Source organism: Prionailurus viverrinus, chromosome B3 (assembly GCF_022837055.1).
Source record: "Prionailurus viverrinus isolate Anna chromosome B3, UM_Priviv_1.0, whole genome shotgun sequence".
Classification (NCBI taxonomy): domain Eukaryota; kingdom Metazoa; phylum Chordata; class Mammalia; order Carnivora; family Felidae; genus Prionailurus; species Prionailurus viverrinus.
In genome coordinates this window covers 105,883,949-105,911,543 of record NC_062566.1, presented here as the reverse complement: position 1 = coordinate 105,911,543, position 27,595 = coordinate 105,883,949, and the positions used below count along the sequence as shown (strand labels likewise).

Here is a 27,595-nt window from a genome sequence, read left to right as displayed (position 1 = left end):
TTAAACAAACAAACAAACACCCTAATTCTAGTTCTGAGATCACTTTTTCTTTTTCTTTTTTTAAGATTTTATTTTTAAGTAATCTCTACACCCTATGTGGAGCCTGAATTTACAACCCCAAGATCAAGAGTCACATGCTCTACTCACTGAGCCAGCCAGGTGCCCCTGAGATCACATTTTCTTTAGTATATCTTTTAATTCATTGAAATATTTAGAAATTATGTATTTCTCTGTGAAAATAAATTTGCTAAAACATAAATAATCCTTCTGACCCTTTACCTCCATAACTCGGATTACTAAAATTACAAAATTTTCTTTTCATGGGATTTCAGGTTACATTTTGAGATTTCTAAGAAATATTTTTTTGTTCTCTCCAAGCCTTCTCCATGGAAATATCCCTGACCTGTTCCTCTAAAACACACAGAACATAAAACACCCTCAAAAAGAAACACCATCTAAGTCGTTTCCTCCTCATCGGTGAACAATTAGAACACTCCCCCCAAAATGTTTCTTATCTTTCTAATGATATTTTCTTGGGTGTACCAGAACTGGAAATACCAACAGATCTTGAGAAGACCACTAAGGCAATACAAAGTCTCTGTGTAATCCTTCGGTGGAAGCTTCTTCAATTTCCTTAGTTGGGAAGCTGACCACCTAAGAGAGGCACTGAGATTTCTACCCGTTTGAAAAGATATCTCAATCTCACTATTTGCCCATTCCTGCTGACAATTTTCAGTGCTATAAAAGTGAAATAGCAGTGGGGTCCCTGGGTGGCTCAGTCATTTGAGGGTCTGACTCTTGATTTCGTTTCAGGTCACGATCTCACAGTTCATGAGTTCGAGCCCCGTGTCAGGCTCTGGGCTATTAGCACAAAGATGGAATATTATCTCTCTCTCTCTCTCTCTCTCTCTCTCTCTCTCTCTCTCTCTCCCCCTCCTACTCTGCCTCCCTCTCTCTGACTCTCCCCCCACTGGTGCTCAATGTCTCTCTCAAAATAAATAAATAAACTTAAAAGAAAAGAAAAAAAAAAACAAACAACATGAGCAGAGCCTTCCCCTTTGTTATAGCTTGAAAGTAAGACCAGGTGAATTCTTACACAGGCGGCCAAAATTGTAGATTCTCTTTTTGGTACTAATGGTAAAACAGTAATAATAGTTAATATTTATTTAGTACTTAATTTATGGCAGATACATGTACCATCTCTTTAATCCTCACAAGTCCATAAGACAAACACCATCTACCCCACTTAGGAAAACAGAGAAGGAAAGTAACTTGCTCAAGATCATCAGCAAGCCACTGGCCAGGCTTGCTTCGGGATCCAAACTCAGTGTCCTTAAAAGAAACTTCCTAATGGGCAAGATATAGCTAACGTACTCACTTATCCCATGATTCTGTTAGAGAGATTTGCCAGAGCACATCTATCTGAGAATTCAACAGAGGAAGTAATTAACAGATCAATCTAGTGACAGAACTAAAATGGACCTTTGCTGGTTTCAATTCTCAGCTCTTCCTGCCCTTTCTCCTCTTTAAAATAAATAAATAAATAAATAAGAGGAAGCATGTTTTTTTGCCCACTGTTGCAGCTAACTGGCAAACTTGTGTAATAAATTAACTAACAGAACTGGTTTAGCAACAAATGAGATCAAGGTCTCTAAATTCCAATCATAGGTACATCACTGATTTGAAAGAGGATCCACTAGCATTTAACTTAAGTTAAACTTCATGACAAAAGGCTTTCAGAACACAGTATAAAGAACTCCTATTTATGAAATCTCAGTAATAAACCCTGATACCAAATATTGAAGTGACAAAGGAAAAGCACAAACTCTAGCGACTCTGCTTAATCACCGCCAGGGTTCCGAGTGTTCAGAAAGACTCAAATGGTATAAACATAAGATTGTCCACAGTGGTGATCTCTAGGGACAGGGACTGCAGGAATGGAAAGTGAAAATACCATGAGGAAGAGCTTTTGCTTTTTAATATTTGTGTTGTTGGATTTTTGTTAAGAACACAGACACACACACACACAAAATATGTAAAGAAATGCACAAAGTCTTACCAGACTTAATGTTTAATCTGCATCCACGAGCCTGACATTGAGAGAACACATTTCATCACCTGACACAGGGGATAACATTAAGACTATCATTCTCTCTGCTCCTCTCCAACCCAACTAAAACAAGACTCGTTTTATAAAGTGTTCATTCACCCTTTCCTACCCAAATGTTTCCATTTCATCAGAAGCAAGAGGGAAAAAAATCTTGAAGGACTTCAACCTTCAAGCAGCTCTAAAAGGAAATGAGTATCAGACCTTTCGAAAGAAGATTGGGAGTGGAACTCCCCCGACATTCTTCAAGTAACAAAGGGAAATCTCCCAGTGAGAGGGTTATTCTCTCCTATTCTCTCCACAAGGTAGAGACTGTGTAATGGGAGGCTGAATGTGGAAATGATGAACAGTGCCACAGAGAGAGCAGTCTTCAGTGCTCACACACCTCATTCTTTCCAGCCCTGGTTTGCCTCTTGCCCCAAAAAGCTTGACGAGGAAGATAAAAGTGAGAAGTGCTTTGCAATGCAAGTGAATGTTCAAATAACATCAGACTTCTTCTGAACTATTTCTTCATCAATGAAAATACTATTTGCCTCCCATAATGATTTTTGGAGATGCTTAGCATAAAATCTGAGACATAGTGCACAATGTTAGCTTCTTTCTTGAAGAATTAAATTCCTAACTGCCAGCTAGATGTCCACACTACCCCACCCTACCACCAAGACCAGCCGTTGTCTCCCACCTGCTCCTCCTGTGTTTTCTCTCTCTCAACTAATGGCACCATCATTCTCTGCAGCACCTTGTTTATTTATTTGTTTGTTTATTTATTTAAGAAATGAATTGTCTTTGTTTTTTTTAATGTTTTTATTTTTGAGAGAGAGACAGAGTGTGAGTGGGGGAGGGCCAGAGAGAGAGGGAGACACAAAATCCCAAGCAGGCTCCAGGCTCCCAGCTGTCAGCATGGAGCCTGACAAGGGCCTCAAACTCGTGAACTGTGAGATCATGACGTGAGCTGAAGTCAGGTGCCGAACTGACTGAGCCACCCAGGCGCCCCAGGCACCTAATTCAGAACTCTCTCTCTTCCACCTCCTTTCAATACCTTCTGACTCTGTCCTCTGAATTTCTTCATCGCTCAACTGGATTTCTCAAAACACCTTGTAATTGGACTCCCTGCCTCTCCAATACGTCTTTCAGAACATTATCCTGAAACAGAGTTCACACCAAGCTTGGTTCCCTACTGACAAGAATATAGTCTATTTATGTGTTCAAACGTCCCCAAGATCTAACGAGGAAGCATCTATCGAGACCTCTCCCCCCGCATCTTGCCGTGAGCCCTGTACTTTATTTTATGCTCTTCTTCAGCCTCCAATCTACTCTCCTCCATTCTCCACCCACAAAAGCCCTACTCTACATTCTAGACCTGGCTATCCACCCAAATCTAATGTCAGTGTTCTACAAGACTAGTGCTAACTTCCCCCAAAGTAGGCATTGATTACCACTGGCTTAATGTACCTACAGCCCTTGGCCTGCCCTTCTTTCATTCTGGATCATACTAGAGTAATTCATTGACAAGGCCATCTCCCCCAGCTCCTAAAGGACAGGGGTCATATCTGCTCGCTTCTGATTGCCCCCTAAACACCTGACACTCAGACCCTGTTCACTGCACCCTTGAACTGAATGTAACTAGCATTTATTACAGTGTGTTCTGTAGTATTCAGCAACAGTGTACTGTCCATTATGTGTATTACCTCAGTAACATTCACAACACTCCTTTAAGGTAAAAGGGGTATTTTGGCCTCCGTTTTACAGACGAGGAAACTCTACTCAGAGAGGTTATATAATTTGTCCAAAGTGATACGGCTAGTGTATGGCAAAGCCAGGATCTGAACCAAAGTCAGTCTGACCTCAAAAGCCACGCTCTTAACCATTACATTATACCACAGCCATTTCCAAAAATCCCTCGTCCTTTTAGTACTTATACACGTGGGACTATTCCCCAAGACCAGGACTCCAGTAAATTATATTTTATCCTATCAGCACATAGAGGCCATTTTGGCTCTGCTCTCGTCCGGGGTCATAAACAAGCATATCGACAGTCTCCCAGATTCACTTTTCTCTTTTCCTACCCCACCCCCAAGCCCCTGAAAAGCAAATCAGAAAAAAATAATAATAATTTGGAAGACAGGGACAGGCAGACCATCAAATCTTCCCTTCTTCACGGAACATACAACATTAAGCCAGTTTATAAGGTTTAACAGGCATGTATAACCTAAAGAGTATGTTGGATCATTCCAAAACCTACTTGTCCTGCTCAAACCTGAAATCAGCAGCAGTAACTAAGAAAACACATAGCCAACTGGGAGACAACATGATGACTCATGAAAGGGGCAAGCTTACTTTCCAAGTCTCAGAAAGCATCACCAACAGAGTCTTGTAACCAAATCATCAACCTGTGGTTATAAACATTCTGGAGTTTCTTTTCATCTGGCCTAGAAGGAATCATAACCAGTTCTGGACTAAACACTACCTATAAAATTAATTATTACACAACTAAGTTAAAGCTTCCCATAATGAAAGAAAGTACAAAGACTACAAAGGTGACAGACTTTCTTTTAAACAAAAGTCTATTAACAAAGGAAAAATTCTTACTCAGTGTCATGAGATGATTAGAAAGGATATTCAAGAGAACACTTGTGACCCATTTTTCCTGTCAACATACAGGTGTAAATAATAAAACACACCTTTAACAGTTTTAAAACCAGAATTTACAGTAGGCATTCCTTTTTTTTTTTTTCTTTCTGAATCACTAGTTCAAAGTTTTGAACTAAAAGCTGTAGCATGCATTATTCTAGCAAATGATCTCATCAATCACTTCTCGGCCTTTTGGCTAAGATCAAGTGTAGCAAATGATCCCATCGTATGTTGGCTGTAACCTATCATAGTACTAACAGCTTCCATGCATTTAAGTTGTAGGGGGATTTTTCCTTTGTTATTTGTCTTGGGGGCATGGGAAGCAGTCTATTTATTTTGTTTCTTTTGCTTCAATTTATACTTAAGATAAAAATTACTTCTGAGTAAATCTTTTTTATTTTTTTTAATTTCCTTTTATTTTGATTTATCTTGAGAAAGAGAGAGACAGTCAGCAGGGGAGGGGGCAGAAAGAGAGAGGGGGGGAAGAGTGATTCTCAAGCAGATTCTGCGCTGTGAGCGCAGAGCCCGATGAAAGGGTTGCAACTCACAAACCCTGAGATCACGACCTGAGCCAAAGTTGGACGCTTAACTTAACGCCCAGACGCCCCTAACGAAATTGTTTTTTAAACAAAACTTAGCCACTTTCTACGGTATGACCCATTAATTGCTGTATCACACAGAAGTAGCCAAAACTGAAGATCTCAGCTGTAATACAATCATCTTTTCCTCAAGGTACCCCAACTTGTACCGCAAAGCCAGAGCAGGAAGAAACAGGTGGTCTGTCTGCATGGATTAACTCTGCACACACACCTCCCCCGACCCCAAACATGAAGTGCCCTGCAGCCTGAGCTCTAACGAAATTGAGCTCTAGTGTCAAAGAAAAGACTGTGCGTGGCACATGGACTAAGGTGAGTGGATTTTTGTTAAGATGTATTGTTCATCCGTAAATGTTAAATAGCTTTTCCTTTCTTTTCTTTTTTAAGAAATTTTTAATGTTTATTTTTTGAGAGAGAGCGTGAGCGAGCACGGGGAGGGGGAGGGACAAAGAGAGAAGGGGACAGAGAATCCAAAACGGGCTCCAGGCTCCGAGCTGTCAGCACAGAGCCCTACGAGGGGCTCTAACCGGTGAACCGCGAGATCATGACCCGAGCCGAAGTCAGACCTTAACCAGACTGAGCCACGCAGATGCCCCAATACCTTTTCAAAAAAAGCAACAGAATTGCTAAAATGAATAATGAGAATTTTTAATTTAAATACACTAAAAATCTGCCTAGAGATCTACAAACTTTCTTCTGATACCTCCCTCCCCCAAAACATGCCTTTCAAATTAAAGGTTCCCCTTCAAGCAAAATATTTCAATTTTGGCAGTATGTGGGTTTGTATTCTTTCTTACTCTTCTGGAATATTATCTATAAGTATAATGTATATATTGCTATCATGATAATGAAGGTTTATAAAATATTCAGATAGAATGTACTCACTAATGGGGTGCCTGGGTGGCTCAGTCAGTTAAGCGTCAACACTTGAATTCGGCTCCGTTCATGATCCCAGAGTCATGAGGTCGAGCCCAGTGTCAGGCTCTGAGCTGAGAGTGGAGCCTGTTTAAGACTCTCTCTCTCTCTCTCTCTCTCAAATTAAAAAAAAAAAAAAAAGAATGTATTCACTGATATAGCCAGTATATTTATTTTTAGTGAATTTTGATAGGAATCTATGTACACGTCTCCACACAACTGTTCTGTTTTACCTTTTGTGTAAGTGAACTCCAGATAAACTGGATCTATAATTTAATGTGTAACCATGAAATGCCTATTTGTGATTCAGTTTCATATTTATCTCTAGCATCTTAACAGCTCAAATAATTTAAAATCTAATTACTTACGGATGAAATAATATATGTGGAATTTACTTCAAAATAATCCAGCATGGGGGGGGAGGTGAAGGTACATACAGGTAGGACCACATTGGCAGGATTTAATAATTACTGATATTGAGTACTATTGACACAGGAGTTCATTTCACTATGATCTCTGCTTTTGAATATACGTGAAAATTTTCGTAATAACGTTTTTTTAAAATCCAGTTAACGGGGCACCTGGGTGGTTCAGTCAGTATAGCACCCAACTCTTGATTTCCACTCAGGTCACAATCTCACAGTTTGTGGGTTCGAGCTCCATGCTGACAGCACAGAGCCTGCTTGGGATTGTCCCTCTGACCCTCCCCCCCCCACGTGCTCTCAGTCTCTCTCTTTCTCAAAATAAATAAATAAACATTTTAAAACTAAATAAATAAAAATAAAATCCAATTTACTACTGCTCCAGTGTCAGACATAACTTCACAATTTTGAGTTTCTGTTTTACCCACATAGCAATTAATGTTTTACATGACACTTCATCAGTGCCAACACTCCTTTTATTTTTTTTTTTTTCAACGTTTATTTAGTTTTGAGAGACAGAGCATGAGCACCAACAGGGGAGAGGCAGAGAGGGAGACACGCAACCCGAAGCAGGCTCCAGGCTCTGAGATGTCAGCACACAGCCTGATGCGGGGCTCGAACTCACGAACCGTGAGGTCATGACCTGAGCTGAATTCAGACCCTCAACTGACTGAGCCACCCGGGCGCCCCTACCCAACGCTGTGCGGCGTTGGGGCTCCTGGGTGGCTCAGCTGAGTGTCTGACTCTTGGTTTCTGCTCGGGTCATGATCTTGCAGTTTTGTGGGTTTGAACCCCGCACCGGGCTGCGGAGCCTGCTTGGGATTCTCTCTCCCTCTCGCTCTGCCCCTCCACGATTCACATTGTCTCTTCCTCTCTCAAATAAACTCTTATGAAAGAAAGAAACAAACACACAAACAGTGGGGCAATAAATGCCTTGGATATCCCTGGCTACAAAACCCTCAGATGTGGCTTAACCTTGTTAACCATCAACTCACATTGGCGAACATAACACTACGTAGGAAAGCAATGGTGCCCACTGGGAAATACGTGGAGACACATACAACCCCGTATACGCAAAGCACTTCACAATGGCTCCTAATCTAAATGATAGGGGAGAAAACCCTTAATTAGCAGTGAGCTAACTTTAGTAAGGAAGGACTTGGTATTTTATGGACTGATATTCTGTGGCACAAGTGCTGTTCTTTGTAGGCTGGCTGTCATCTGTAAGGAGGCAAAGACGTGAGGAAACATAATGAGGAATCATTGACACCAATACCGTACTTCATAATGAATAATGGACACAAGAGGGGAAACCGAGTAATAAAAACACACATTGGAACTAAGGTGATGCACTTCATAAATTGTTAGAGCATAAGGGGGGGTGGGCAGGGAAGGACAATGGAGTAAATATCACATCTCTAAATCATACTCCTAGAATTTTGGAGCTGTGAAAAAAATCTCAGAGATCATCTAATCCTCTATGCCAGTGGTTCACAAATTTGAGAGTGTACATCAGAATCCCTTGGATGGCTTGTTAAACAAAGACTGCCGCCGCCCCCCATCCCCGCCCCCTCAAGGTTTCCGATTCAGTAGAATGGATGCTGCTGGTCCCCAGAACACAATCAGGCAAGCACTGTGTTAAGCTCACTCCCATTGCCCTGTTCGTGTCTCCTTTGCAGGGTCACCAGTTACCACACTGGATTCCGTGCTCCTCTGCGTGTGGGCCTTGCCCCTATTGGACAATTGCCTTTCTAAGAGCAAGGGACATAAATTTTCAGAAATGTTCCAGAGCCCAGATTCAATAAATATTTACAAGATAAATTAACTTGTTGAGTGAATGGAGTTTTCCCACTCATTTAGAGTCAAGTGTTTGCCAGTGTGTTAATATTCAGAATAGGGACACATTTGCATACCCGGATAGGCAGAAGCTACTCACTGACGACAAACAGCAAACAATGGCGATACTCAAAGCAAGACCAAAAGTCAGCTGGAACCAGAGCAACAAGTAGATGGCAAATTCTAGAGAGATCCAAGAACTGCATCTCGGACTAGAGTTTTCTTTTTTTCTTTTTAGTTTATTTATTTACTTTGAGAGGAGGGGCGGGGGAGCAGAGAGAGGAAGAAAGAGAGGATCCTAAGCAGGCTCCATGCTGCCAGCACAGGGCTCAATCTCAGGAACTGAGAGGTCATGACCTAAGCCAAAATCAAGAGTCAGACGCTTAACTGACTGAGCCACCCAGGCGTCCCTCAGACTGGAGTTTTCAATCCAATATGGACTCTGACAAGCAGAAACTTGAGGTTCACTTTTGTCAAATGTGTTACTTTGACCTGAGGAGCTATAACCGAGTACTTTTCATCTCACACACCATCCAAAGAAAGGAATGCTTCCAAACTCATGTCTTGAAGTTTCTCAGAGCCTGGAAAATATCAGCACAGGTGGACTGATTCCTTTTCCCCATCCACCTTCTTCCTCCTAATGTTGCCCAGAGGAAAGAAAAGAAGCACAACACGCTCTGCAGTGCCTGTCTGGAGAGTTCTCCAAGTCCGAGTGTTCTGAATGTTCTAATACCCTCCAGTTTCCTGAAGTATCTTTGCATCATAGCAATGATCTGCTCCATGGCAAGTCAGCAGATTTAGTGTAAGAAAACGAACTATGCTGGGGTGTCTAAGCAATTCAGTCGGTTAAGCGCTGACTTCGGCTAAGGTCATGATCTCACGGCTCACAAGTTTGAGCCCCACATCGGGCTCCGTGCTGACAGCTCAGAGCCTGAAGCCTGTTTCAGATTCTATGTTTCCGTCTCTCTCTGCCCCTCCCCTGCTCACGTTCTCTCTCTCAAAAATAAATAAACATTAAAAAATATATTTTTTTAATTTTTTTTAATGTTTATTTGAGAGACAGAGCATGAGCAGGGGAGAGGCAGAGAGAGAGGGAGACATAGAATCCGAAGCAGGCTCCAAGCTGTGAGCACAGAGCCCAATGTGGGGTTTGAACCCACACACTGTGAGATCATGACCTGAGCTGAAGTCAGACGCTTAACCGACTGAGCCACCCAGGCGCCCCTAAAAAAAAAAAAAATTTTTAAAGAAAATGAACTATGTTCTGATTTCTGAATTTCACTACTTCTTTAAATATATGACAATAACACAAAGGTCAAGAGGAGAGTAATGGAAATATACTATTACAAACAGGGTTTTTCATCCATACACGAGATGGGATTATAACACTTGAAGGTAAACTGTGTAAGTTAAAGGTGTATACTAGGGGCGCCTGGGTGGCTCAGTCGGTTATGCATCCGACTTCAGCTCAGGTCATGATCTCACACTCCGTGAGTTTGAGCCCCGCATCAGGCTCTGGGCTGATGGCTCAGGGCCTGGAGCCTGCTTCCAATTCTGTGTCTCCCTCTCTCTCTGCCCCTCCCCAGTTCATGCTCTGTCTCTGTCTCATGCTGTCTCAAAAATAAATAAACGTTAAAAAAAAAAAGGTGTATACTATAAACCCTAAAGCAGCCACTAAAGTAACAAAATAGAGAATGATAGCTAATAAGCCAAAAAAGGATATCTTTACTATATACAAAAATTTTCTATCTTTTACTATATACAAAAATAGTAAAAAAAAAATTAAAAAAAATATATATATATATAAAATCAATAAATCCAAACAAAGACCAAAAAGGAGAAAAAAGGAACAAAGAACAGATGAAAAAAGCAGAAAACATATAGGAAGGCTCTAGATCTAAACCTAACCATATTCATAATCACTTAAAATATAAATGGTCTAAACAACCCAATTAACAGACAGAGTTCATCACACTGGATAAAAAAGCAACACTCTTCAAGGCAGTGAAGCATAACTCTCCACTCTTTAAGCATGAGCTGCACATAGTGACTCCCTTACCAAAAAGTATGTACAGAAGGGGGAGAAAAAAAGTAACTTTACAGGGGAGAACCCTGACAAATAGTACCTCAGCCAGGTGATCAAGGTTAACCTGAACAGGGATAAGTCCTGTTGATATTCCTCTGACATGGTGCAATTAGAATACACACTCTGTTCAAGTGCACATGAGACATTTACTTAAAGAAATTATATTCTGGGCTATAAAATAATTCTCCATAAACGTAAAAGGATTTGAGCCACACAAAGTACGGCTCTTTGACAACAATGGAATTGAATTAGAAATCAGCAGCAGAAAGATCTCTGGAAAATCCACAAATATTTGGAAACCAAGCAATATACTGCTGGGTAACTCAGGGTCCGAGAACATAACAACAACAACAACAAAAACAACAACAAAGTTTTAAAGTATTTTGAACTGAATAAAAATAGAATCACACCCTATCGAAATTTGTGAGATGTCACTAAAACAGTACCCGGGAGGAAATTTACAGCACTAAACATCTATACAGCAAAAGAAAAACAGTCACAAAATCAGTGACCTAAAGAAACTAGAATAAGAAGAGCAAATTACACCCAAAGGAAGCAGAAGAAAGGAAATAACAAGGATCAGAATGAAAAGTCAATTAAATAGAGAACAGAAAAACAAAAGAGAATATCAATAAAACCAATAGCTGGCTCATCGAAAAGGTCAATTAAAGTGACAGACTTCTAAACCTTGGCGCTACTGACGTTTTGTCGCAATGGTTTTTTGTTTAGAGGATCTCTCCTGTTCACCGTAGGTTCCTGAACAGCATCCCTGGTCTTGACCCACTAGATGCCAACAGCAAATGCCGCCCACCCCCCAACCCCTAACACACACAAGACATCCGCCATACATTACCTGTCTCTAGAAATCGCCAAGGGTTCCCAGCAGCAGTAGGGTAAACTTCAGCCCACATTTCCCTCTGTAAACAAATATTAACTCAAAGTAAACTGACCTAAATGTAAAATGAAAAGTTTATAGGTTTACATTCTTTGATAGAGCTTTCCTAAGAGTTTTATAACTCTTAGAAAAAAATCTTTGTCACCTTGAGTTAGGCAAAAATTTCTCAAGGTACCATATCAAAAGTACAGTTCATAAAAGAATAAATTGATAAATTGGACTTCATTACAATTTAAAACTTCTGATCTTCAAAGATACTGTTAAGAGAACATAAGACGAGGAATAGACTGAAAGTAACTCTTGCAAATAATGTATCTGATAAAGAACTTGTTTCTAGAAAATATAAAGAATCCGTGGGGGGACACCTGGGTGGCTCAGTTGGTTAAGCATCTGGCTTCAGCCCAGATCTGATCTCCAGGTTCATGAGTTCAAGCCCTACATCAGGTTCTCTGCTGTCAGCATGGAGCCTGTGTCAGATCCTTTGTCACCCTCTCTCTCTCTCAAAAATAATTTGTAAAAAATTTAAAAAAAAAAAAAAAGTGGGGCTCCTGAGCAGCTCGGTTGGTTAAGTTTCTGACTTCCAGTCAGGTCGTAATCTCATGGTTTGGTTCGTGAGTTCAAGCCCTGCATTGGGCTCTGTGCTAACAGCTCAGAGCCTGGAGCCTACTTCGGATCCTGTGTCTTCCTCTTTCTCTCTGCCCCTCCCCCGCCCTGCTTGTGTGCACGCTCTCTCTCTTTCTTAAAAATAAATAAGTATATGCTAGGAATTTACCCAAGGGATACAGGAGTACTGATGCATAGGGGCCCTTGTACCCCAATGTTTATAGCAGCACTCTCAACAATAGCCAAATTATGGAAAGAGCCTAAATGTCCATCAACTGATGAATGGATAAAGAAATTGTGGTTTATATACACAATGGAGTACTAAGTGGCAATGAGAAAGAATGAAATATGGCCCTTTGTAGCAACGTGGATGGAACTGGAGAGTGTTATGCTAAGTGAAATAAGCCATACAGAGAAAGACAGATACCATATGTTTTCACTCTTATGTGGATCCTGAGAAACTTAACAGAAACCCATGGGGGAGGGAAAGGGGAAAAAAAAAAAAAAAAGGAGGTTAGACTGGGAGAGAGCCAAAGCATAAGAGACTCTTAAAAAGTGAGAACAAACTGAGGGTTGATGGGGGGTGGGAGGGAGGGGAGGGTGGGTGATGGGTATTGAGGAGGGCACCTTTTGGGATGAGCACTGGGTGTTGTATGGAAACCAATTTGACAATAAATTTCATATATTGAAGAAAAAAAATAAGTATATATATGTATACATATATAAAGAATTCTCAAAACCCAATAAGGAAACAACCAACCCAATAAAAAAAAATGGGCAAAAAATATACACAGAAACCTCAATAATGAAGATATATGGGTGGGCAATAAGCATATCATTAGTCATCAGGGAAATGCAAATTTAAACCACACTGAGAATACCACTACATCTCTAGTAGAAGTCTATGAAAAGCCTGACCATACCAAGTGTTGGCAAGGATGTAGAAGTCTCGCACACAACTTTGGGAATGTACAATGGTATAACCACTCCAAAACATAGATCTACCATGTGATCCAGACATTCCACTCCTAAACACTTACCTTGGGGAAATAAAAGCAGATGCCTACACAAGACTGTATAATGTTCACAGTAGCTTTATTTTTAATAGTCAAAAAATGGAAAAAAAAAAAAAAAGCCAAATGCCAATCAATGGGTATATGGATGAACGAGCCGGGGCATATCCATCCAGTGGAATACCATTCAGCAACAAAAAGGAATGACTCACTGATACACGCAATGTGGAGGAATCTCAAAATAATTATGCTAAGTGAAAGAAGCCAGACAAAAAAGAGACCCTGCTCTCTTTTTTGATCCCATTTACGTAAAATTCTAAAAATACCAACTAATCCATAGAGTCAGAAAGCTATCTTTGGCTGTCTGGGGTAGGAGAATGCAGGTGTAGGGAGGGGCTGAAAGGAGAGATGGTTTCACAAGTCTACACAGAAGTTAAAAACATGGCGAATTTCACACTCTAAACGTGTGGCTTACCATGTGTCAATTATACTCACTAGAGCCAGTGTAAGAATTATCACACTAGGGGTGCCTGAGTGGCTCAGTCAGCTAAGCATCCGGCTGTCAGTTTCGGCTCAGGTCATGATCTCACGGTTTCGTGAGTTCGAGCCCCGCGTCAGGCTCTGTGCTCACAGTGCGGAACCTGCTTGGGATTCTCTCTCTCTCCCCCTATCTCTACTCCTCCCCCACTCACACTGTCTCTGTCTCTCTGAAAATAAATAAATAAACTTAAACTAAAAAAAAAAAAAAAAAGAATTATCACACTAAACCACAAAGTGCAGACAGTGTAAGATAACCATCAAAAAAGAGCATAACCTGCAATTCAGTGAAGAATTACAGGCTTTAAACCTAAGGGATTCTACACTATTCCAGACTCACTCCTTTACTTGGTAAAAGTAGGAAAGGGGGGCGTATGACACAGGTCATTGGTCGATGTGAAAGCAAGGATAAAAAGTGAATGCACAGTGAAACCCTGAACAACAGGCTGTCGCATTTAACATTAACATGATTTCTTAATTAAGATGTAGCCAATGGGAAATGGTTCATAATAAGAAAAAAAAGGAAAAATGCTTTAGGGTTTCCAGTTTGGCCTGTTCCACGCCCGGGAAGAACCAGGTGCCTTCCTCCCACCACAGTCCCGAAGAACGCATCTTTTCCAGCACTGTCACGTATATATTGCCATGGCTCGTCCATCGAGACAGGGACTCTGTCTTTTGATGTTGGCATTATGGTCAAATGTAAGTGTTTTGAGGTCAGAGAGCCTGGTTTCCTATCCTAGGCTCTGCCATTCACCTACCAGGTAACCTCAGAAAGTTACCTGATGCCCAGTTTTAGAACCTATAAACCGGGGCTCATAGGCTGTATGAGGATTCAATGGGAATTTATCCACACCTTGGCCTACAAGGAAGGCCCTGCTCCATCCTTCCCCTGATTACCGCCATGTCTTCACTTAGTCCTTTCCCACCAGCTGACAGTGTTCAGGCCCAACCAGCTTCTCCCAGTTCCAACAAATCCACACGCCACCCAGCTCACTCCTGACTCAATGCTATTTCCACTGCTGATCTTCTTCCAAGTCTCTATCCTCCCCACCATCTCCCGCCCCAACAACAAGGCTGGCTCCTTCTCATCAAAGACACAGCTTTACTGTCAGCTCCACAGAGAAGCCGTCTCACTAGTAACACAGGAGCCCCTGGTCTCAGTCTCAGCATCCCATGGTCTCCTTCCTTCTATTCAACGTTCACTCAACAAATAGTTCCCAAGGCCCTACCGCACGCCAGGCACCGTTCCAGGGTCTGAGGCTACAACAGTGGCCACGACAGCATGGATGGAGTGCAATCCAGTGCAGGAAGACGGACCATTCACAAGAGAGTAAAAAACAGAGAGTATGTTATTTCCACCGTCATAAGGGCCACGGAGAGCTCTGCGCGGTCAGCTCGGGGCCTGGAGCCTGCTTCGGATTCTGGGCGTCTCTCTCCATCTGTGCCCCTCCCCTGCTCACATTCTGTCTCTCTCCCTCAAAACTTAAAAAATAAATAAATAAGTGCCATGGAGAAAAATAAATTGTGAACAGGGGAAAGGGAACGGGGGTTGCAAGAGGGGCTGTGATTTTAAATCTGGGGTTTTGCCAAGGCTCACTCAGAACACAATTTTTTTTTTTAAGTTTCTTGATTTTGAGAGAGAGAGCGCATGCATGGGAGGGGCAGAGAGAGAGAGAGAGAGAGAGAGAGAGAGAGAATCTCAAGCAGGCCCGTGCTGTCAGCGCAGAGCCCTGATGTGAACCCACGTGTCATGAACTGTAAGATCATGTCCTGAGCTGAAATCAAGAGTTGGACGCTCAACCCACTGAGCCACCCAGGTGCCCTTCTGAAAACACAACAATGAGGAAAGAAGTGAAGGCGGTCAGGGAGGGAGCCAGACAGAAATAAGGGCTGGGCCGGGGGCATTCCAGGCAGAGGCAACAGCAAGTCCAAAGGTAACCTCAAACAGCAAGGAAACTGGTTTGGCTGCAGAAGTATGAGCAAGAAGAAGTACAGCAAAAAGGTGTAGCACTGGGGAAGGAGGAGGACCAGACGTGGGTAAGCTCTGGGCCCACAATCAGGTCTGCCTTCCACTCAGGGATGGGAAACCACTGAAGGGCTTTCAACGGGGAAGTGTGTGATCTGATGGACATTTTAAAATCTGCAATTAGTTTGCTAATGTTTTTCACGTTCTGTGGATCTTCCCCAGATCTTCCCAGCTGCTGGCGGGAACCACAGCAGTCCCCGTGCTGTTGTTAACTCCGGCACCTACCACAATACATTGTAGGCACTCAATAAATATGTATTAGATGAATGAGGTAATCTATGCAAAGCATTTACTGGTACAGAATAAGCACTCCATAAATGGTAACTATTTTTGTTTGGAACTCCAGATTTCAGCACAGTGGCCGACATATGGTAAAAGCTTATTTGAGTAAATGAGTAATTTCGTGAAGTTATTAAAAATCTATATTAAAAACAGATGATGAGTAATGACAAATTAATCAATTGCTTTTCACCCTGTTCCTTACTTATCAAGGCATGGCTGATTCTATTTTTGAGCTTTACTTTAAATTGTTAAGCTACCATAGGGGCACCTGGGTGGCTCAGTGGGTTAAGCATCTGACTTCGGTTCAGGTCATGATCTCATGGTCTGTGGGTTCAAGGCCCAGGTCAGGCTCTGTGCTAACAGATCAGAGCCTGAAGCCTGCTTCGGATTCTGGGTCCCCCTCTCTCTCTGCCCCTCCCCCACTCGTACTCTGTCTCTTTCTCAAAAATAAACATTAAAAATAAATAAACTGTTAAACTACTGAGGGCACTACCTAGAATAATCCCATTGTGACTCAGTTCTCTAAACATACTGCAGTACCCCGCAAACACAATCAGCACCAATGCACTGAAATGTCTGTAAAATTTCTAATTGGGTGAACTTACTCACATGATCTTTTTTTTTTTAAGTAATCTTAATGTACAAGGTTAAGCTGACCCAAACTGGTTTGATTTTTATTTTTACTGAATTCAAATAAGGCTCAGTGAACTGAAACAGGTGAACAAAGAACTAAGAATTTCCACTTTTTATTTATTTTGACATCTCCAGAGTCTTTATCACCAAAAAAAAAAAAACCCACAACTTAATGAGGATTACACCTGCTCCCTTCTCCCTCGTGGTGCTTTGGGGCAGGGGGCCATAATGGCGGGGCTAAGACCGTTTAGTAATTATCTCGGGAAAAGCCTCTGGAAGTCTCAACAGTTTTCCAGAAATAAAACTAAAGAAGGAGTCACGCATTCAGGTACAAAAACACGCCAAATATTCCATCTCATAAAAGGTGAACACCCTCTCCTGGCGATATTTACAAGGTCTCCAATGGCAGGAACCCAGAGCGGCAAAGGGCCAGGTATGGTTCAGATGTTTAATTGTAACCCCCAACCCTAAACGCGGCCGAACTCATCCTAGCACAACCATATAATATCTGCAAGGAGGACTTCGGAGCTATGGAAACTTTCAAAACAGCAGATGAAAGTTGCTTGAAATCAAACGAACTTCTAAAAAGAAAGAGATGCAGAAGTATAGAGCGGCTACAAAGAAGCCTCTCGGTTTGGCTCTGACTTGCTGGTGCTTGTACACAATCGTGCCTGCTAGCATACAGCTCAGACGCTCCCTTCCATCAGGGGAGGGGAAAATAATAACTTTCGGAAATAACAAGCGTCCACAAAGGCAAATGTTACACGGGACTTCTCAAGCTCCATCTAATAAGGTGGCTCACGTAGTTTCGAGCAGCACCGATTCCACACAACTCTCCCCGCCCCCTGCTTTTTTTTTTTTTTTTTTTTTAACATTAGGAAAATAACCTAAGGAGGAAAAGGTGCTACCGTCAGACCCTCAAGGCAATTTCAGACAACAAAGACCCCAAACAATCAAAATGGAATTATAATGCGAGCAGTCCGAGCGGGCCCTGGCGCGGGGGCGCTTGGCTGCCGCGCCCGCCGCGGTTCCTGGAGCGCAGGGGCCGGCGGGTCCCCGCGCCCTCTCCAGCCCGGGTGCGCCCCGGCCCGCGGGTTCTCGGGGACTCGGGGCGAGCCTCGCGCCGCCCACGATTTGGCAATCTGTGAGCCGCTGCTCTCCACGTTCTATCTCACGCGGGGTTCAAAATCTTTCCCGCCCAGGCTTGACGCGAGGAAAGAAAACAATCAGCGGATCCCGAGCGCTGGGGCCTGGGCCGGGAGGGGGCGGCAGGGGGGATCAGGGCCGAGCCCCCAGCGCAGCCCCTTTCTGAGCCGGGCGGACCGGCGGGCTGGGGCCCGGAGGTGACACAAAGAAGCCGGAGAGACAAACGCCACCCGCTGGCGCTCGCTCCAATCCCCGGAGCGCCCCGCCCGCTGACAAGTTTGCGGCGCCCTCCACGCACCCCGCTCTCCCCACCTGGGCAAAGTTTCCGGTGGCCTGGCTCGGACCCCGACATCGGGTCGGTCCTCGTGCCTGCTGTCCCCCGCACTCTGCTCGGGGACCTTTCCCTCCCTCGCCCCCGCCCCTTCCCCTCCCTCCCGCTCTCCCTCCCTCCCGCTCTCCCTCCCCGCCACAGCCCGCTCTCTCCGGGGCGCACCGGGGTGCTGGGGGCCCGCGGCCGCGCTCACCCGCCGCTGGCCTGGCGAGGGGCGAGGGCGCGGGCTGGGGCGGGCCCGGGTCGGCGCCCTGCTTGCCTTGCTCCCTCGATCGCGCCTTTTACTCGTCCTCCCGTCCGCTTTTTCGGTCCAGAAGGCTCGGGGCTCAGCAGAGCGCGCTCCGCTCCTTGGCGCTCGGAAAGCTGAAAACCACGCCCCGCGCCTTCCCCGCCCGCCGCCTGCCGCTGAGTCCCGCGCTCGCCGCTCGGCGGCCAGTGTGGAGCTAGCCCGAGAGCACCGGAGGCGGGGCCGCCCGCCTCCCACCCCGCGGGCCCCGCGGCCGCCTTGGCCTGGCAACTTTCTTCCCAGGTTTTGGGACGTCAGAGAGGGAGGCGGGGAGATGCTAACTCAGAAAGCAGGTTAACGACCGGGGGTAGAAAGAATGTCACAAACTCCCAAAAAAGCGTTTCTGCCGGATTTCATCTAGGAACTTCTCTAACCTTCCTGGACTCCTGGTTCTTTGAGTTAGAGAGTAAGGGAGTAAGAGAGCAGATGTGCAAATTAGCTACCAAACCTTGATCGAGTCATCTAACCTTTCTGGACCCTTTGTAAAATAAGGATTTGAGATTAGATGACCTTTACCATCTGGGTCAGTATTTCTAATAGCGTGGTCTAGACTTCAGGATCACCTGGAAGGTAGGGAAGGCCCTTGTTAAAATACAGAAGGCCTGCACAAGAACAGCCTCAGTCTTTTTTTTTTTTTTTTAAGTTTATTTATTTATTGAGAGAGAGAGGGAGAGGGAGAGAGAGACAGTGCAAGTGGGGGAAGGGCAGAGAGAGAAGGAGACAGAGAATCCCAAGCAGGCTCTGAGCTGACAGCATGGAGCCTTTATGGGGCTCTAATTCCAGAACCATGAGATCATGACCTGAGCAGAAATAAAAAATGAGGTGCTTACCCAGCTGAGCCACCCAGGCACCCCCAAGAACCACCTCAATCTTAAGATACTATATACATCTTCCAGATCTGAAATTCACTGGAAGCTAAATCCTTGGGAATCCATCCTGCAGATGCCAGTTTGATATCCCAGCAAATTACTCAATGCCTTTGGACTCGGGATGATGTCAGTTGACTCCCACTTACCCCCTGTATTGCTGCTGCAGCATTGCTAAGGCAGTCAAAATCCTAAATGAATGGTATTGTATCAACTCACTATTATTATGTAAAGAAGGGACTTTAAAATATTTCTCTAGTGTGTTTGTATTGCAATCAAATCACCTTCTTATAAATCCAAGCTCACCTATGTTGTACGGCTACAAAATCTTGCCTGGATTACCTAGTTAAATATGGTGCTTGTGATCCAAACCAAATGGTAAGGAGCAGACATTAGAGTTTTCATAATGCATGCAGTTAACACATGTTAATGAAAAAATAATCATTGTAAATTTTACCCACAACTAGGAACAATTATTTCAAAAACTTGTACCTCTATGAGTACCAGCATGATTCAGTTATTTGAAAAGCACATTTTAGGGGCGCCTGGGTGGCGCAGTCGGTTAAGCGTCCAACTTCAGCCAGGTCAGATCTCGCGGTCCGGGAGTTCGAGTCCCGCGTCGGGCTCTGGGCTGATGGCTCAGAGCCTGGAGCCTGTTTCCGATTCTGTGTCTCCCTCTCTCTCTGCCCCTCCCTCGTTCATGCTCTGTCTCTCTCTGTCCCAAAAATAAATAAAACGTTGAAAAAAAATTAAAAAAAAAAAAAAGAAAAGCACATTTTACTGATGGTCAATGGCTCAACTCAACAAAACAGCACAGTATCAGTCTATGTGTCATTCCTTGAATTCCAAGATGATCATTCTGATAGTATCGCTTCTCTTCTTAGACTACCTAGGTTTACATTATTTAGTACTAATGGCTTGGATCTCAACAAAGGTCTATAAAGTAAGAAGATCCTTCTGGTCCTAGGGTGTCTTTTCATAGAACCGTTTTGCCTGATACAATACATACAAATCCAAGAGCCAATTTGGGGAAAGTTTGGGCTCTCGGGTGTATGGAGCTGCTCTAACAAAGCATTGTCTGTTATTTTCCTTTTCTGTTCTATTCATGCTATTCATTTCCATTTTACATCGGTTGCTTCCTTTAGAGTAAATGCTGCGAAATCATCATGGCAACAGTCTCTGGAGAAAATATTATGAATCATTTCTTAATTATTGTTCCCTTGTAGGCATCTATGCCACTAGTCCGCGAAATGAAAGGACTATTGTTCCGTATTGTGTCTAGTGCGCTCAAGAGAGTCCAGAATAAAGTGTCTCAAAATGTTTTCAGATGTCCCCAATTAGAGTCTTGTAATGATCTATGGTGTCTCCTAGACATGTCAGTTTGGATATAAAAGTAGTACCTACTTTCCAAACCAGCAAATTCGACCGATGGCAGGAGTACTGAAACAGATCCTCCACACTTTGAAATGAAAATAAAATGTAATGCTAAGCCAAACAGAGGCACACCCGGTTCTTTTGAAACACAACACTGAGCATGGGAACGGATGGCTCATGTGCTTCCAATCTCTGACTGTCAGGGTAAGGTTGCCATGAACCCAGCCCCGCCCACATTCTCCCATGCACCAAAAAACAGAGAGAGTACAACAACACAGTATGATGTCATGTTATGCCTCTCAGCTATTATTTACAACCAGCCTCTGTATTTATAGCAAAAGATCCCATTGGGCCCCACAGCCCACCTGAGGGACTTTGTCAGCTCCAGTTGTGCTAAAAACACACAAATTTTGCAAATTGATCCAACTGAAAGCACATCCGTGGCTTGGTACACAAGCATGCTGTGGCATATGGTGAGTACTACCGAAGCAGACATTCAATACGGAATCGCACATGGCACTGAGTGGGACAAATAACATGGTCTGAGGCATTCAAGCAGGATGGACATCCTCATGCCATTAAAGGAATTCAATTGACCACTCTTTGGGTGCCTGGGTGTTTCAGTTGCTTTAGCATCTGACTTCAGCTCAGGTCAGGATCTCACAGTTCGTGAGCTTGAGCCCCGCATCGGGTGTGCACGAGCCCCTCACAGAGTGAACACTTCCCCGCTTCTCTCTCTCTCTCTCTCTCTCTCTCTGCCCCTCACTCACTTGCGCCCTCTCTAAATAAATAAATTCTTCTAAAAAAACAATTGACCACTCTTTTTAAAATTTTTTTTTATTTTTAACATGAAATTTATTGTCAAATTGCTTTCCATACAACACCCAGTGCTCATCCCAACAGGTGCCCTCCTCCATGCCCATCACCTCTTTTCCCCTCCTTCCCGCCCCTCCATGACCACTCTTAAATTAAGCCGCAACTTCTCTCTGTCGAAGCATGGATTGCTCAGAACTAGAATCGTTGTTTACATTCCTGTATCCCACACTAGACTTGCCCAGATCCTCGTCTTGGCATCCACAGAGCCTAAATAAGAATGGCAACGGATTTTATACCAGGAGCAAATCCTAGTCTTGAATTTGGGTGCTGTATTGAGAAGGATTGTAGCGCTTCATCTAAATTTAGCAAGAAAGGATACAAATTGAATAGTAACTAAGTCTCTGCCAGGGGCACAGAAGGAGGAGGAATTGACACTAGTATCATATATTTATCAACCCTGATGATAATAGAAAATAATAATGTTAAATGATTGGCCAGATGGATAAGTGAGTTTAAAGAACAGCACAAAGTATCTTTAGCTGAAGGGGCGGCTATTATGTTACTTAATCTGAGGCAGGATGAGACCATCTTATTACTTACTTCTATTTTTTTTTTTAATGTTTATTTTTGAGAAAGCACAAGTGGGGAAGGGGCAGAGAGAAGGGGACAGAAGCAGGCTTTGCACTGACAGCAGTGAGCCCGATGTCGGGCTCAAACTCGTGAGCCGCAAGATTATGACCTGAGTGGAAGTCAGAGGCTCAACCCACTGACCCACCCAGGCACCTTGCTACCAACCCACTGAGCCACCCAGGCGCCCAGCTACTTGCTTCTATTTTATCAACAAAGTTACTACTGGGATGCCTGGGTGGCTCAGTGGGTTAAGCGTCTGACTTGAATTGGGCTCAGGTCAGGATCTCCTAGTTCCTGAGATAGGGACCCACATTGGGCTCTGTGCTGATGGTGAGGAGCCTGTTTGGGGTTCTCTCTCAAAATAAATAAATAAACTTTAAACAACAACAACAAAGTTAGTATAAATACAAAAGGAGATTGGCTTAGAGCTAAACACTCCCTGTTAGGATGCTAGGTCTGCTGATCTCAAGGGACAATCTTTCACCACAATATTTTTTACCATATTGGGAGCAGTTGTTTAAGCCAGGGATGAAAATAGCTGGCCAGGAAAATGGCTCTGTTCCTCTTTGTCCAAGAGTCCAATCACACCCTGTAAAGGTCTGAGCTCTTATCTCATTCTGCTCTTGTTTCCTGCCAAACCTGGAAAACTAACAGGAATAAACGTTGGCTAATTGCTCCCTTGACCAAAATGATCTCTCTGGCCATTGTCCTGATTCGAGTAGAAAGTTGGGTCCAGCAACCTGTCATGCTCTGCCAATTTATGCAGTAGATGGTCTCCTAAAATACTGAGCCAATCAATCAAGTTTCTGCCAGTTGAATCAGAGAGGCCAACATTCCAGAGTTGGAAGAAAAACTAAAACGAGTATGTCATGATTCAGGTCAAATATATATGTAAAATGCTAAGCATGGAGCCTGGCAGGCAGTAAGCACTCAACAAATAATAGCTGTTATTGCAATACTTTTAGTCAGCAACAGTGGGTATTATTTCAAAGGCACTTTTATTGCACTGGTAAATTATAGTATTGAATTAAAGAAATATCCCATAGCACACCTTATTTTACACAGAAGACAGACAGGCTTTAGAGAAAATATTTGCCTAATGGCATAAAACTAGTACTGGCAGTCCCTGGATGAGAATTCAGAGAAATTTTTAGCAGAAATAAATGTATCATTTAGAAGAATCCTGTTGTATTATCTTGTTGTTTGTTTTACTCTCAAACGCAAATCATTGAATTAAGCATACTATTCAACTTACAATACAAAACAATAAAGGGTCACCTGGGTGGCTCAGTCAGAGAAGTGCCCAACTCTTAGTTTTGGCTCAGGTCATGATCTCTCAGTTCCTGAGATCGAGCCCTACTTCTGGCTCTGTGCCAACAGCACAGAGCCTTCTTAGGATTCTCTCTCTCTCTCTCTCTCTCTCTCTCTCTCTCTCTCTCTAAAGCTCTGCCACTCATGTGCATTCTCTCTCTCAAAATAAATAAACTTAAAAAAATAACAATAAAAATAAGAGACATCAACATCTCTCTAAAGCCAATGCAGGTCTAAAGGATCATTTTAGAGGTACAACAAATCTAAACAACATAATAAAGTAGATCTCATGGATATATTCACATGTATAACTCAAAAATAGAGTATCCTTTCTTCCTGAGCACATAGGGACTCAGTCATGAAAACTGACTTTGTACTGTGTTACTCCTCAATGATAGAATAAACTATGAATAATGCAAATAGTATTTTAATTAAATAATAATAGTAATAAACACTATAATAAAACTAAAAGTTAATAACAAAATCAGAAAACAAACAATCCTTTTCACCTAGAAAGTTTAAAGTGTGCTATTAAATGAGTATTGGATGAGATGAAAACTAGTATACAAAGTGAAGTCATAATTTCTAAAAACTAACAAATAATGGAAATAATATATATCTACATAAAAATATAATCTATAAAAAATCAGTGATTAGGGGAAAACATGTAGCCTTCAAGTATTTATACAACAAAAATAAAAGAATGACTATAAATGAATTCTATTTCTAATTCAAAAAGCTAAACCATAGTCAACTCATCTTCAACAAAGCAGGAAAGAATATCCAATAGAAAAAAGACAGTCTCTTCAACAAATGGTGTTGGGAAAACTGGACAGCAACATACAAAAAAATAAAATTGGACCACTTTCTTACACCATATACAAAAATAAACTGAAAATGGATGAAAGACCTAAATGTGAGACAGAAAACCATCAAAGTCCTGGAGGAGAACATAGGCAGTAGCCTTTTTGACCTCGGCCGCAGCAACTTCTTGCTACATGTGTCGCCAGAGGCAAGGGAAACAAAGGCAAAAATAAACTATTGGGACTTCATCAAAATAAAAAGCTTCTGCACAGCAAAGGAAACAATCAACAAAACTAAAAGGCAGTCTGTGTAATGGGAGACGATATTTTCAAATGATATATCTGATAAAGGGTTAGTAACCAAAATCTATAAAGAATTTAGCAAACTCAACACCCAAAAAACAAATAATCCAGTGACGAAATGGGCAAAAGCCATGAATGGATGCTTCTCCAAAGAAGACATCTATTTGGCTAAGACACATGACAAGATGCTCAACATCACTCATCATCAGGGAAATACAAATTAAAACCACAATGAGCTATTACCTCACACCTGTCAGAATGGCTAAAATTAACAACACAGGAAACATCAGGTGTTAGCAAGGATTCGGAGATAAGGGGAACCCTCTTACATTGTTGGTGGGAATGCAAACTGGTGCAGCCACTCTGGAAAACAGTATGGAGCTTCCTCAAAAAGTTAAAAATAGAACTACCCTATGATCCAGCAATTGCACTACTAGGTATCTACCCAAAGGATACAAAAATACAGGTTTGCAAGGGTACATGCACCCTGATGTTTATAGCAGCATTATCGACAATAGCCAAGCTATGGAGAGGGCCCAAATATCCATCGACTGATGAATGAATAAAGGAAATGTGGTATATATATCACATATATATGGATTATTACTCAGCCTTCAAAAGAATGAAATCTTGCCATTTGCAATGATGTGGATGGAGCTAGAGTGTATCATGCTAAATGAAATGAGTCAGTCAGAGAAAGACAAATACCACATGATTTCACTCACATGTGGAATTTGAGAAACAAAACAGATAAACATATGGGGGGGGGAGGTAAGAGAGAGGGAAACAAACCATGAGAGACTCTTAAAAATAGAGAACAAACTAAGGGTTAATGGAGGGAGGAAGTGGGGGTGGTAGGTTAGATGGGTGATTGGTATTAAGGAGGGCACCTGTTATGATGAGCACAACGTATTGTATGTAATTAGTGAATCACTGAATTCTCCTGAAACCAATAGTGCACTGTATATTAACTAACTAGAATTTAAATTAAAATTTGGGGGAAAAAGAGCTAAACTAAAGAAAAGCAGAAGGAATAAAATAAAGATAAAAACAGAAATCAATGAAGTTGAATACATAAAACCAATAAAACTAATAAATAAAATAAATCTGCTGACTTTTGAAGAAAAAAAAGATTTCAATGACAGACCACTAAGAAACCTAATCCAGAAAAAAAAGGAAAAAAGCATAAACATTCAAAATAAGAAATGATAAGAGAGCTGGCCATTGAAATAGAAAGTGACATGGCATTATGTAATTATTTTCATAGTATTATGAAAATACATTTGAAAACCTAGACTACAAAATGCCCAAATTATTCCCACTAAATATAGAAAGTCTTGAAAAACCAATTTTATTAGAAGAAATAAAGATATCCAAGAACAATCCACACAAAAAAACTACCAGGCCAAATGATTTCACAAAGAAATTCTTCTAAATCCTCAAAGATCTGATACCTAGATGATACATACATTGTTTCAGAGCATTTCAAAAGAAGAAGGCCTTCCAAATTGGTTTTATTTTTGAAGCCAGTATAACATCATTTCAAAATATGACAAATATTGCACAACTCTCATTGACAGATATGGATATAAAAAATTCTAAATCAAATATTAGAATCAGAACCCAAAAGCATATCTAAAAAAATTATGCAGGGCACCTGGTGAGCCCCACATCAGGCTCCACACTGACAGTGCAGAGCGCGCTTGGGGTTCTCTCCCTCCCTCTATCTCCACACCTCCTTCCTTTTGTCTCCCGCCCTCATTCTTTTTGCTCTCTCAAAATAAATAAATAAACATTTTCAAAAATTATGCAATCCTACTGCTTAGTATTTACTCAAATGAGCTGAAAACTTCTATCCATACATAAACCTGTATGGATGTTTGTAGCAGTTTTATTCATAATGGCCAAAACTTGGAAGCAACTAATATATCCTTCAGTAGATGATAAATAAATTGTGGTTCATCCAGGCAACGGAATATCATTCAGTGCTAAAAAGAAATGAGCTATCAAGCCATGAAAAGGCACAGAAGAAACTTAAATGCATGCTACTAAGTGAAAGAAGCTAATCTGAAAACACTACACACTGTATGACTCCAAAAATATGACACTCTAAAAAAGGCAGAACTGTGGGGACAATAAAATGGTCAGTGGTTTCCAGGGAGTCGGGGGAAAGAAGGATGAATAAGTGGGCCACAAATGACTTTTAGGGCAGCAAAACTATTCTGCATGATAATATAAAGGTGGATACATGTCATTACACAATTGTCCAAACCCGTAGAATATACAACACCAAGAGCAAACCCTAATGTAAACTATAGACTTTGAGTGGAAATGATTTCTCAATATAGGTTCATCAGTTATAACAAATGCACTACCCTGATGGAGGATGTTGATAGAGGGAGAGGCTTTGTGTGTAGAGGGCAGGAGGTATATGGAAACTCTCTGTACCTTCCTCTTAATTTTTGTGTAAACCTAAAACTGCTAAAAAAGAAAAAGTCTAATAAAACTTTAAAAAACAAAACAGCAGGGGCGCCTGGGTGGCTCAGTCAGGTAAGCATCCCACTTCAGCTCAGGTCATGATCTCATAGTTCATGAGTTCAAGCCTCATGTCGGGCTCTGTGCCGGCAGCTCAGAGCCTGGACCCTGCTTTGGATTCTTTGTCTCCCTCTCTCTCTGCCCAGGTACTCCTCTATTTCTGTTTTTAAAAATTCAATAAAATAGAAATTGATAGATATTTCATAACGTAATAAAATATACCTCAGCATCTTACTTACAGGGAAACATTAGTGGCATTCCTACCAAGGTCAGGAACAAAGCAAGAATGCTCACTATCTCCACGGTACTTTTTTTTTTTTTTTTTTAACTAAGCTTCATATCCAGTGCAGAGCCTAACACAAGGCTTGAATTCATGACTCTGAGATCAAGACCTGAGCTGAGATCAAGAGTCAGATGCTTAACCTACCTACCTAACTGAGCCACCCAGGCACCCCAATAACTTACTATTTTAATGGAGATTAGCCAATGTAATAAGACAAAACAATTCAATTTAAAGGCATAAAGGCTGATGTTATGAAAATACACTTAGAAAACTCCAAAATAAATACTAAAGCTAACACAGACACTAAAGAATTTAGTAACATTGCTAGG

General features: G+C 42.1%; 1 protein-coding gene and 1 pseudogene across 11 annotated transcripts in view; one reads left to right on the top strand and one right to left on the bottom strand.

Moving 5' to 3' along the window:
- SYNE2 (spectrin repeat containing nuclear envelope protein 2) overlaps positions 1-18,432 on the bottom strand; it is a 342,533-nt gene extending 324,101 nt beyond the window's left edge. For 7 of the 11 annotated variants that reach the window (XM_047864571.1, XM_047864576.1, XM_047864580.1 and 4 more), the window contains exon 1: positions 18,253-18,432. The gene's annotated coding sequence lies outside the window, so the exon portion shown is untranslated. Of the gene's footprint in view, positions 1-11,446; positions 11,511-18,040; positions 18,134-18,221 lie in introns of those variants that run through there. The other 4 variants (XM_047864572.1, XM_047864573.1, XM_047864574.1 and 1 more) reach the window with 4 other exon arrangements.
- LOC125169374 (uncharacterized) lies at positions 4,915-5,115 on the top strand (annotated as a pseudogene).
- Positions 18,433-27,595: the final 9,163 nt, after the last annotated feature.